Source organism: Tamandua tetradactyla, chromosome 5, assembly GCF_023851605.1.
Source record: "Tamandua tetradactyla isolate mTamTet1 chromosome 5, mTamTet1.pri, whole genome shotgun sequence".
Taxonomy (NCBI): domain Eukaryota; kingdom Metazoa; phylum Chordata; class Mammalia; order Pilosa; family Myrmecophagidae; genus Tamandua; species Tamandua tetradactyla.
The window spans coordinates 164,066,033-164,079,278 of NC_135331.1; the positions used below are offsets into that span (position 1 = coordinate 164,066,033).

A 13,246-nucleotide genomic window follows, 5' to 3' on the forward strand; every position below is an offset into this window, starting at 1 on the left:
CTACCAAGTTCTGCCTGCTTCTGCAGGCCCCTTATCTTAGTGACAACTTATGTCACAGAACAACTCATGCTCTGGGAACTCCCTAACTCCTTCCTGATCTTGGAGCCCTAGAATGCTTCTCTTCTCTCCATCCTGCTTGGCCTCTATCACCATTCTCTCCTCCCCTCCCCTTTCCACAAGGCCAAAACTACTAAGCCTCAGCTAGGAAGTCCCCTCCACAGAGTAGCCTTCCCTAACCACCCATTTCCTCTCTATTCTCTTTTCTTCCCTCCCCATACCCAGTCCAGGCCCACATTTTAGAAAAACTTGACACAATCCATATTTATATTTGCGTTTAACTTTACTTGTTTAACATCTGTCTCTCCCACTTAATTATAAGCTCCACTGAGGGAAAGGACCATCAGTTTTGCTGAATACTTACCTGCTGCTGAGTTCAGTGTCTGGTACTTAGTAGGTTTTCCTTAAATAATGGTTGGCTGTTGAGTTGACTTACTGAGCAAGAGTTAGAAGCGCTAGTAAGACATAGACTTAATGATTGCAAAAATGTGTTTGGGGAGCTTATATTAAGATTGAGATTTTTAAAAATCAAATATTGAGATGGGTCGGTGACCACCAATGAATCTTAACTGAATGAAATGGGCTAAGATCTTCTTATTCTACACAGGAGTGAATATTTAAAAATTTAGGAAATGCTTTGTCATTCATTTAGCTTTTTCTCATTTTTAATTCTCTTCTGGGTTGTTTTGTGCCCTATCCCCTACCCCACTATATGTCTTTCTTGCTGTCTTTTTCACACACACACACACACACACGTATGTCAGAGCGTCTCTATTTCTTGTTGTTGTTACTACCAGTTTTCACAATTCTTAATTTCTTTGGGATGAAGGCTTTAAATTATTTTTTATTCCCCATCACTTTTTCCCCTTTTGTTCTTCTTTCCTTTTGGGTTGTTGCCTTTTTTCCGATTCCTTTCCCCTGCCAAATTCTGCTGCTAGCATTCTATGCATTTGGCTATCAAAGCTCTAGCTCCATTTTTCTTCCCTTGAGCTATTTAGAAGACCCTAAAGTTGTAATTAAGTAATTAAATTGGATCTTGGTAAAATTTGGCATTTGGTTATTTTGTGGGGGTTTCCTTGTTTTGTAGTTTTTGTTTGTTTGTTTGTTTGTTTGTTTAGTAAATCACCTAGTACTTTTTGCCAAGGGAAATCATCAGTTAGTCATCCAGTGCAAAGGCTGAAATAGATACTTCCCCGGGTGAACATTTGGGTGTGGAGGGAACAGTACTGTTCAGTATCTGTATCAAATCATATTCCCTCTGTCTGTCCTTTATTTCCTCCAGTCTTTGACCAGTGCCACCCAGGAATTCTTAATGGTTTGATCCCAAATTGAACAAAGGCATAGAACTAAAAGGTTTGGATCCCTGCTATGTCCCACTCAGGTAAATGGATCACTACTGTTCTTTGCTTGTTAAGCTCAGATATGAGCATGGTAGTCATGAAAGAATTAAATCAGGTTCCAGAGGACATCCTATCCCCATAGTTAAGACAAGGGAAATACCTACTCTGATTTCCAGTGAGAAGTATGTGATAACAAAAACACAGTGAATATCATTCCTCCTAAGGATTTTTCTTTTTTTCTCAAAATGAAAAAAAAAAGTGAAAACAAACCTCTCTGGAAACTACTTTTCCTTTAAAGGAAAAAAGGCTAGAAATGTTAACACTTACAGATAACACTGTTGAATACATTGTAAATGGAAAATATGAAATATGGTTTTAGAATATACATATTTTTCTTTTTCTGGGGCAGGGTACATGGTCTGGAAATCGAACCCAGGTCTCCTGCATGCAAGGTGAGCATTCTACCATTGAACCACCTGGCATTAGAATATATTTTTAAAGTGATTTTTCCTTTTATCTTTCTGGTAAACCTCCACGGATAGAAAATGTGGTTTCTAAGTGATTTTACCAAGGTTTCCGCCGATTCAGGAGCCATCCAATAAAACACCATCATTATTAGGACATTGCTCAAGTGAGTGGTAATAACAGTATTAATCCGCAGAGAAGTGCCTATTGCACACGTTGCAGCAGGTAGATAGGGGTGTCAATAGGATACAAACTTGGATTAAGGGTCGCAAGTCCACGCTTTTACTGCTTTCTTTAAGATATGTAGTTAAAAAAAATAGTTTCATATTAGAACTTGTTTGAAAAAGCAAACAAACTTTATGTAGCTTAGTAGATTTTCTTCCTGGTGCTTAGAACTATGCCCTCATTTATTATGGCTTATTCAAAACAATGTATTTTAAAGCAGTGACCATGGTATAGATGATCAACAGAGCCAAATCCGTGTGCCATGCTAATCTTTGTACAGTGCCTGAGAAATCAGTGACATTCACTTTTATTAGTGTCCTAACTTAGTTAAATATTTTCAGTAGAAGTCTGGCTGATATGCAAGACATTTTTATTCTAAGAAACAATGGAGGGACAAAGGCTAAATCTCTGTTGGCTTCTGTGTGGCTACCACCAGCTCTCTCTAAATTGTCATGAATAAAGTAATACAGAGAGGTAAGAATCTCTTTTTTGTGCTTCATTCTGATGTAGAGGTGGAAGAGGTTGGATCTAAATGTAGAGTGTTTATGGCAGAGGCTAAACAAAACCAATGTTTATGCTCTTGAAAAGTGTCCTAAATGATAATCTCTTCTTCCCTACCAAGGTTGAAATGACATCTCTCATGAGATAAATGTGGAGCCTACTCAAGATCCTCATGGGTGACTTTATTACACACTCAGTGCCACCAAATGTCTGGATTATTCATCTTGAACAGGACAAAAGCATTGTTAGAGGAAAGGAAGGTATTAGTCTTAATTCTAGCAGAGCTGCTTTGGAGGAAAAAAATAAAATAAAAGACAAACCTTGGTAGGAGGCGAATCAAGTCTATTCAGAAAAGCCCTAATTAATGTAATTAAAATCTGTCAGATCAAACTGATTAGCCAGATCCCAAGCCTTAATCGAGGGAGTGGGGCTCCTGGCGGGGGAAGGGAGGCAGCTGCTGCTTAAGGTGGGTTAGCTTTCAGTAGAAAGAGGTGGTTGGTCTCCAAGGTGATCAAAGCAACTTGTCTTTCATTTCTATGGAATAAGGAGAGTGGGCTCCCCGCCAGAGATCTAGTTACCTGTGTCTCTAGTTCCTCCACCTACTGCACCGTTCAGGTAGGGGAGCAGGTCGTTTCTATGCTGCGATGGAAGGCCATGGAAGTGGCAGCTTGTCTTCCCCACTCACAGCCAGAATACAGATGAAGCATTTTTCATCCCCTGGCAATCCCTGTCGCAGTCATTGGCCACGATCACTGATACACCGGAAGGACACAAAGGCCATGTCATGTGATTCTCCCGATAGGCTGTTGACACAGGCCTCTTGCAGCTTCACCTTGTAAGGTGAGAGAGCAGCGCGCAGCCTCGGCTGGACGGGCTCTGCACTGGGAGGAGGGAAGCTCTGTTCAGGGCAGCCCTTCCACAAGTCCTGAGGAGACTCCCTTTTCGTTGCAGTCCACTTGAGTGCAAAAGTGAGTATTCGATCCACAGAGAGAGAAAGTTTTATTCTAGCCAAATGCAGGAAGAAAGGAGGACAAGTAAATTCAGAGTCATAAAATTTTCTCAACTTCTGATTGTTGAGAATGTATTCTTTCCTATGGGGAATCAACGGTTTCCTGACAACAGTTGTTCTGAAGTTTCAAGTAAGATCATATCAGGTATTTGGCAAATCTTTACTGATTTAGAAGTTTTAGAAAAGATGCACTAAAGAGTTTTGGTCATAACCATGGGAAGGGACTCAGGATTTTCCCTTGTTTCTCAACAAACTAATAAATACACAAGACCAAGCGTCCTGGGTCTTCATAATGCTTTAGGCACTATTGTATCTGTTTCGAGTTTTCTGCTAAGACTTATATCAGGAACACCAGGAAAGGAAAAAAGAATAGCTAAAGAAGATGAGGGAAGAAATTGGAATTTCAGCTTGTTCCCTTAATCGCAAGCGCTTCACATAGTGCACGTCTCATTTTTAGTTACAGCTTAGCAGTTTAAGTTTATGCAATTTCTTTAGTTAGTGAGGGCAGCCAGAGAGGTAATTAATTGACAGACGAATAGACAGTCAAAACATAAGTTGAGAATTGCAACCCTTCTTTTCAATGTGTGTAGTTTTGCTAACCACACAAGAATCGGATGTGGAGAGGTAAATCTTTTTTATGGAAAGTTGATGGGCACTTGCAAGGGGGGAAATGCTGTCTTCTGTCATCCTTATCTTCAATTACATTTTGCTATAATCTCTTGTAATGGTCGCACCCAAGGAATACAAATCATATGGACTTTCACTAAAATTGTAAAGGAATACCATTTGTGGTAACTAAGAGGGTAAGAGGTGCGAGTTCAGAACCTGAATGGTCACCAGTTTTTGCTGTTGATTAGCTAAGCGATGGCATAGTCTTATACTTCTCTGACCCTCATTTTCCTCAAAAAGAATCACTCAGATTAAAATTTGGGATGTGTTAATAAAAAAAGTAGAGAAACAGTCTTCTTTGCAAGCTGTAAAACTTCAAACTTGGCACTTCTTAAACAGTTCTTGCCAGAAAATGTAAAATGTAGTAGTGATTAGTAAATGAGCTTTATGCTTTTGTTTATACATTATTTGGTATGAATTATTAGGATTTGAAGAAACTCCTCTCCCTTTTCCGGGCTACCGAGGGTAGGAGCTCTGTGTCTCTGAAAGGCAATCTCTCTAAAAGAAGCACTGTGTGTGTGTAGAGATGGGCAGGACCCGAGTGCTCAGAACTGACCATACTGCATTATGGTGATGTCAGCTGCTTCGTTCTGTCCACAGGTCAGGCTCAAGGGAGCCTGCATTTGACTTAGCCCCCTTTTGCAGTTTCACAATTTTATGGCTTTCCTGGTTGCGTTGATATCCTTGAAAAAGACAGCTTAGTTCACTTAGTGAGCCCTGCAGTAAAGTATGTTGTGTGGTCAGCATAGGGTCTTATCAGGAGAGAAATGCATTTTATGGAATACCCAAGGCCAGAAAGGTAGGGGAAGGCTTTTCTGTTTTCCTTTGTTGTACTTCAGGTTTAACCATTTCTACTCCTTGTGATTTTAGAGCTTCTTTTCTCTAACAATGAGGGGAATGCTTTCTAACTTTATTTCGGCATTTCCGGAGGCAGCGGACTATAAAAGAGGAAAGGGGTTGGTTAAAGATACTGGGAAGCAAACAAGTTACAGCTTCTAAAGACCATTAGGTCACCTCCACTATTTCTATATGGAAGAGTTTGACAACAAATGTAAAAATCTTTTACTTCTTTTTACCAAACCACTGCCCCCCCACTTAAGTGGCTAATTTAGTAGATCTTACTTCTATATCGACATGTTTTCTATGCACCTCTTTAGTAAATTAACACCCCCCTTTATTCCCTGGTCCTTTCCCACCACCAGAAACATTGTCTTCACTTTTATCTGCAAGTTACCTCTCCTTTGCACTCCCAACACCCTTTTCTTTTCTTTTTTTTTTTTTGAGCACTTTTATTGTGAAATATAACATATATACAGAAAACTGATAAATTTCAAATTACAGTTTAACAAGTAGATATAGAGCAAATTTCCTTCTGGCTCTTCTAATACACTAGAAACTAAAAAGAAATATCTATATAACGATTCAGTAGTCATAATCATTTTTTAAATCCTGACTTCTCTTTTGCAATTCCTGCCTCTCATTTAATCATTCTCTCAATCTTCAGAGATATTTGGGCAATGATCATTCTAACTTCTTCTTCTTGAAAAGAGGTGTCGACATTATAAGGTAGGGAGATACAACTGGTTAACACTCTGGGAGAGACTGGTAAATCTAAGTTTCAGGCTTTATTTGGCCTAGAAATGATATGATGGTTTAAAATTTCTGGAAACTAAACTTAATAAATGAAACTTTTATGAAGTCTTGGATAGAGCCCTGGGTTTTCTTCAGGGTTTTCAGGAATACAGTGGTTGGGACTTGGCATTCCGTGGCGATTTGTAATATCTGGCTGAAGCTTGCATAAGAGTAACCTCCAGGATGACCTCTAGACTCTTATTTGAAATCTTTTAGCCACTGAAATCTTATTTTGTTCATTTCTTTTCCCCCTTTTGGTCAATAAGGCATTCTCAATCCCATGATGCCAGGGCCAGGCTCATCCTTGGGAGTCATGTCCTACATTGCCAGGGAGATGTATAACTGTGGGAGTCATGTCCCCCATAGTGCAGAGAGCAGTGAGTTTATTTGCAGGGTTTGACTTAAAGAGAGAGAGGTCTCTTGGCAAGTGAGCTGAACTCACTGCCCTCGCCCTACAGGAAACATGACTCCCAGGGGTGTTAATCTCCCTGGCAATATAGGATATGACTCCCAGGGATGAGTCTGGCCCTAGCATCATGGGATTGAGAAGGCCTTCTTGACCAAAAGGGGAAGACAGAAATGAGACAAAATAAAGTTTCAGTGGTTGAGAGATTTCAGAGTCCAGAGGGTATCCTGGACGTTATTCTTATGCATTAGAGACCCCTTTTTAGTTTATAGTGTATTCTAGTGGCTGGAGGGAAGTATCTGAAATTGTTGTGTTGTGCTCCAGTAGCCTTGATTCTTGAAGACAATTGTACAATGATATAACTTTTACAATGTGACTAAATGATTGTGAAAACCTTGTGTCTGATGCTCCTTTTATCCAGAGTGTGGACAGATGAGTAAAAAATACGGATAGTAAATAAGTAAATAATAGGGGGGATAAGGAGTGAAATAAATTGGGTAGATTGAAATACATGTGGTCAATGAGAGGGAGGGGTAAGGACTATGGGTTGTATGAGTTTTTTCTTTTTTCTTTTTTCTTTATTTTTCTGGAGTGATGCAAATGTTCTAAAATGATCATCGTGATGAATACACAACTATATGATGTGCTGATATTGTGAACCATTGATTGAACACCATGTATGGACTGTATGTGTATGAAGATCTGTCAATTAAAGAAAGAGTGAGAGAGAGTGAGAGCCCACAACTGAGCAACAAAAGCGATTCTCTGGAGGTGACTCTTAGGCATAATTATAAGTAGGCTTAGCTTCATCATTCCAAAAAATAAGTTACATAAGGGTAAGCCTCAAGATCAAGAGCTTGTTTTATTAAATTGCCAACCCCTTTCTTTTCAATATGCAGCAGAATGGTGTCAGTTTCAAAATTCTGGCCAAACTATCTTTTCCAGGCATACCTCTCACAATTCTGTAAGAGTCACTCATTTTAGCCAGTGTGGATGGGAGAAAGGCCTGTGGCTTCATTCCCTTTACCTTTTGCTAGTCTAGCTGCAGTGATGGCGATGCTGTGTACTACCATTCCCCACTGGATTTCTTTAAGGTTCAGCTCAGATCTCACCTTCTCCATGACCCAGCCCTCCGTGATTGCTCTCTCCTTTCTTCCCCTTTCCCTCTCCTGAGCTACTTTTGTAACACTTATTATATCCTACCTAATACTCCACATACCTACACACATAGCAAGCACATGTGCATCATACTAGCTACACCAAATTCTGAATATGCACCCAGAAATGATGTCATAATTTATGTCAGCATCTTTCTCAGTCCCTGGCTTCATGTCTGAGATAGCTGTGCACTGAGTGAATGGACATGGAAAAGAATGATGAATGGCTGCCTTTGCCTTTAAGTTTAATTGGTCCCTCATTTTCCTGATTCTTCTTTTTTTCTTGTTTCTTGTCTTTTGGGTCTTGAGTACCTGTATTAGATGATCAGGAACTTCAGACACACACTCCACCCTCCATACTAATCTGTCTGCCACTCTTTGGTTTTCCAAAAACTGCAACATAAGGTATCATTTGGATTTCCAAATAGAAATAAGAGAGTGGCATAAAGATGGCACCGATAGAGAAGATTGCATACTAGTCTCAGCTCTGATGCTGATGTAATTTGGAGAAGAAGATTGAGTACTAGTCTCAGCTCTGGTGCTGGTGTAATTTGGAGAAGAAGACTGAGTACTAGTCTCAGCTCTGGTGCTGGTGTAATTTGGAGAAGAAGATTGAGTACTAGTCTCAGCTCTGATGCTGGTGTAATTTGGAGAAGAAGATTGAGTACTAGTCTCAGCTCTGATGCTGGTGTGATTTGGAGAAGATTGAGTACTAGTCTCAGCTCTGATGCTGGTGTAATTTGGAGAAGGCATCTAAGCACACTGGGGCTGACTGACAACGGTTCTCAAACATGGGACTTACATCCTAAGGTTGCCTGCCAACCAGATTCTGCTTTTATCGATTCTACTCGTTGGTGTTACTATAAAATTTCAGTAGGTCCAATTGAAGAAAAAATGATGATCAATGGTGGTTACATTACTAAAATAAAATGTTTGGATACCTTCACATTATGCTTAGAGAAATCTCTAAGGTTTTTCATGGAATTCTAAAATGGTGTGATTTTAAGAGGCATAAGAATTTAAGATAAAATTAAAATTAAAGCCTACGGGAGAATTATCACATAAAGGATTTTTTTTTTTTTTGGCCAGTGTTAATTTATGGTTCTTTTGGATATGAAATGCTGAGTTTTAGTTTTACATTTATTTTTTCATCTCTTTAAGAAAACGCTCCCCCAACCCCAAAGAATGTATATTCATGAGCTGTCACCTTTCCTGGCTTGTTAGATTATCTCCCTTCATCCTTTTCACCTACCAAGACAAAACTTCCCTCTCCGTAGAAAGCTGTATATAAACTTGGTAGTTCTGTGTCTACCCCTTTATTAGAATCGGGCATTTCACCCATTCATAAAGAAAACCTCACACTTTAGATGATTGAAAGAAACACTACTCAGAAGTTAGAAGCAAAGAAAAGCTTTATTAAAAAGTTATGTCATTAAAGAAATAATTATAACCAGCACTTAAGGTTGTACTTGGAAATATTTTGTAGAAATATATTTTGAAGAAATACACCATACAATCTTTATGCTTGATTGGTTGGTTTGGCTGCTACACCTGTAGGGTTGTATCAGTTTTCAAAAAACAAACAAACAAAAAAGATTCTGAACAGTCAGACTTCTTTGTGTATTTTTGTTTTTTCATTCAGAGCATTTGGGATCAACTGAAGAGAAACTGAATGACCAGAAAGCCAAATGTTTGCCTCAATTATCCCTCAGAGTAAAAATCATGGTAACCAGAATATGTGACATGTGATATGATCTTTGTTAATCATTAACTCTCTGAGTTGGACCTGGCTCCTTAAACAATCATAACCATGATGGGACGGGGCTTGTGGAGACCCAGGCTTATGTGCTAAACTGGAGGATTGAGGCAGCCTCTGCCCCAGACTAAGGGAAAAGACAGCAGCAGGAGGGCTTTCACTGTCTCTTCAAACAGGAAGGGAAGGAATCATGTTACTTAAGCTGCTATTTTCAAATAAAGAAGGGAGAGCAAGAGGACTGTTTCTGAAAATGTCTTTAAGATCACAGGGTAGCTGACCTGACTTTCTCAGCTGTTATTTTGCTTGTTTTACTGACCCGTTGTCTGAACAGGTGTGTGGTGCAGCCAAGGATTGCTTAGGATAGCTGGCATAGCTTTCCTGTCCTACTGGGAGGAAAAAGGGGCAAGAAGTAGACTGTGGTTTGCATGGCTTGTCGGGAAGATTCTGAAGTCTGAGTCCTTGAGGGAGGAAATGATGCTGAAACCTGAATTTTCTGTAGAGAAGGCAAAAGTTATTTTAGAAAAGGTGAGTGAGAGGTTGACTTATGATGGTTATATCATGTTTGGGGAATGGTGTTGCCTGTGTATTTTCTGGGTAATAAGTTTTTTGGTTTTTTTTCCTTATATGAAATGGATACTTAGGATTTAGATTTTTTTTAAAAATCAGTTACTATAAATATTATTCAAAGACAAATTTAATATAAAGTATACTAGTGAAAATCTGTAAAGACTTGATCTAGTGCCTAGGAAGCTGTATGATTTTAAAATATAACAAGTTTTTTTTTTCTTTTAAGTGTTCTGAGCTTTTTGGCATATTTTTCACTCTATGGAAGATTTTCTACATCTTGTGTTTTAAAGGTATGGTCATCTCGAATTTGTAGTTAACTATGTCTTTTATGCTTCATGTACTTCACATTTAATTAACAATTCTAAAAATAATTATCAACTTGTTATTAATAATATGTATTTATCTCATCATGTCATGGCGTAGTAAAATATCTAGCACATTAAATTCAACAATTATTTTGAATCCTTTGTTGGAGGAGAGGCTGTAAACTGGTTGGTTGCTAGCACTTGATGATGCATTTGGTCAGATGGCAGATTCACACCAAATACTTCTCAATTTAGTTTATAAAAAAAATTATATAACTCTAAAAATCCATGGTATATTCCCGACCAAAAGGGGAAAGAGAGAAATGAGACAAAATAAAGTGTCAGTGGCTGAGAGATTTCAGACAGACTCCGAGAGGTTATCCTAGAGCTTATTCTTATGCATTTTATAGATATCCCCTTTTTAGTATAAGGTGTATTAGAGAGGCTAGAGGAAAGTGCTTGAAACTGCAGAGCTGTGTTCCAGTGGCCATGTTTCTTGAAGATGATTGCGTAATGATACAGCTTTCACAATGTGACTGTGGGATTGTGAAAACCTGTGTTTGATGCTCCTTTTATCTATGGTATGGGCAGATAAGTAAAAAATATGGATTAAAAATAAATAAATAATAGGGGGAACAAATGTTAAAACAAATTGAGTAGATTGAAATACTAGTGATCAATGAAAGAGAGCGGTAAGGGGTATAGAAAAAAAATAGGGGGAACAAAGGTTAAAATATATTGGGTAGATGGAAATACTAGTGGTCAATGAGAGGGAGGGGCAAGCGGTATGTATGTATGAGTTTTTTCTCTTTTCTTTTTATTTCTTTTTTCTGGAGTGATGTAAATGTTCTAAAAAATGATCATGATGATGAATATACTACTTACTATATGATGATATTGTGATCCATTGATTGTATACCATGTATGGAATGTTGTATGGTTAAGAATGTTCACGTTTGTATGTTGTTTTGGCTTATCAACTAAAAAAACAAAACATTTTTAAAAATCCATGGTATATTGCTAATGGGTACAGAGTTTCTGTTTGGGGTGATGAAAAGTTTTGGTAATGGATGGTGGAGGTGACTGTACAGTATTCTCAATATAATTAACACCTCAGAATTGTACACATGAAAGTGGTTAAAAGGACAAATTTAGTGTTGTGTATTTGTTACCATGATGAATGTTTTTAAAAAGCCATAATCACCATCTAGAGTTTTTTTAAGACCCAAAACTTAAAAAATATACTTTCCATAAATTTACTCTTTAATTTTGAAGTAATTTTTTAGTGTAAAATTTTATTACATTTATATTTGAGATTAAGTTTTTATTTTATTGTAGTCAATTTGGGCAAGTTGAACCCAATTTCACTTTCAGCTTCACCTGGTGATTTTACTTAAACCGATTTTAGGATCACAGCCAATAGGCTTTTTAGTGGTAACCGATTTCTCTCTCCCCTCTCTCCTCAGAAAGAGAAAACCCTTTTTGCCATTTAGGATCATTTAATTTCATTTTAATTTGTAGTCAGCGAATTTGAATCTGAAAGAAGTCAAATCTCTTAAAAACTGAAAGAATGAAACTTCAAATTCAAATAACCAAATTGTTTGAAAGCAGAAACGCTAAGTAATAAATAATCTCTTTTGAATGGCATTCTCTACTTCGTTGTTGTTGTTGTTTCTGGGTCTTATTTATGATTTTAAAAGGTGAAAACCCAGCGCAGACCTAAACTATGAATACATAAATGCACCTTTCTATTGTATCCTAATTATCATTCATTCTTTTAAACATTATTAGCACCTCCGACGCTTAACAAAACTTTGACATGCCAGTACTCTAAGGTGATTTTCTTGTTCTCATTAGGACCTAGTTTTTGAGTGAAAGGGTTGAAGCTGAGGTTGGATTTCCTGAACTGAAAGAGGCTCGCTGACTCAAAGTGTCTTGGCTAATATCCTTTTTTATGGTTTATTTTAGCGGTAGCACGGAGTCTCCCCTAAATGTTTACAATAAGCTGTTTGGGTAGAAAGTTCATGCCTGGGAGCATCCTTAGCCCCAGGTCGACTGAGTGGTGAGGTAGCGTGAAAGAGTGTCTGAGGCACAAAGGTTCTGAACTACTTGGAAGGAGTCGCAGAATAAAAGCCCCTCTGGGGTTTCATTGCTGAGCGGGATCGTTGTATCTGTCTCTTTGTTGTGGAAACGAATTTCTTAGATCCTAGGTGGTTTGCTTTGTCGTATCAGTCTACCTGGTGCTTGGTTGACTAAGAGAATGTTGTATCTGGAGGTAGCTGTCATTATTTGATTGTAGCAAGTAAACTGAGAACAAGATAATCTAAATTGTTTTACATAAACAATCATACATAAAGAAAACCAAAGGGAGAAACAAGTTCAGATATTTTACAGAAACGTTCTGATTTACCTCCTAATTCTTCTTAAAAGCGTTTTAAAATCTTTTGTGTATATGTTTGGTTATGCTTCTGCTCAAAATCGAAGATCAAATTGCTTGTTCCCTTTTATCTGTCTGCCTGTCTTTCACTTTACTTCTGAGTTGGGGGGAGGTACTTTGGTGACATTTGGTTACCTTTTAAGAATATGCCAAGTTTTTAAAACACCATTAGATGGATTAAAAAGCATAGCTCTTCAACTGAAACAATAAATTCTATATATTCTTTTGTATGTTACAAATTAATAAATGAGAGACCTCGGCATTTCTGCCTAGGAAGATCAGCGTCAGCTAGGTTAATGTATACGCTTTTAAGAAGATAAGGACCGTGTGTATTTTACTTCTTCAGGTAGAGCTAAGTATAGCTACATACAGCTTACTTAGTTATTTTATGGTGAGTCTAATGAGCTCCCTTCTCTAAGGAGATGGGAGAAAAAAAAGCTGAATTTAATATTTTTCAAATTTTTCCAACCCAAGAAAGGGTGTAAATTTCTTTTAACTTTATTAGTATACTATATACATATGTTCCTTAATGAGCAAAAACATACTGTTGATCCTTTGACAGAGGGGACATGCATTTCCTATTAGTAGTGAAGTTAGGGTTTTGATATTCCATACACACCATTTTTACTGAAGACATCACCATCATAAATACTGGCACTTGGTTTATACCCTTGGAACAAAATATATTGAAATGATCCCATATTGCTATTAGATCTGGAC

General features: G+C 37.9%; 1 long non-coding RNA gene across 1 annotated transcript in view; it reads left to right on the forward strand.

Moving 5' to 3' along the window:
• The window catches only part of LOC143682853 (uncharacterized), a 35,743-nt gene extending 32,540 nt beyond the window's left edge, over positions 1-3,203 (forward strand). Inside the window, exons 2-4 of the long non-coding RNA XR_013175332.1 lie at positions 1,340-1,438; positions 1,807-1,849; positions 2,710-3,203. This is a non-coding gene — a long non-coding RNA (uncharacterized LOC143682853). The remainder of the gene's footprint in view (positions 1-1,339; positions 1,439-1,806; positions 1,850-2,709) is intronic.
• Positions 3,204-13,246: the final 10,043 nt, after the last annotated feature.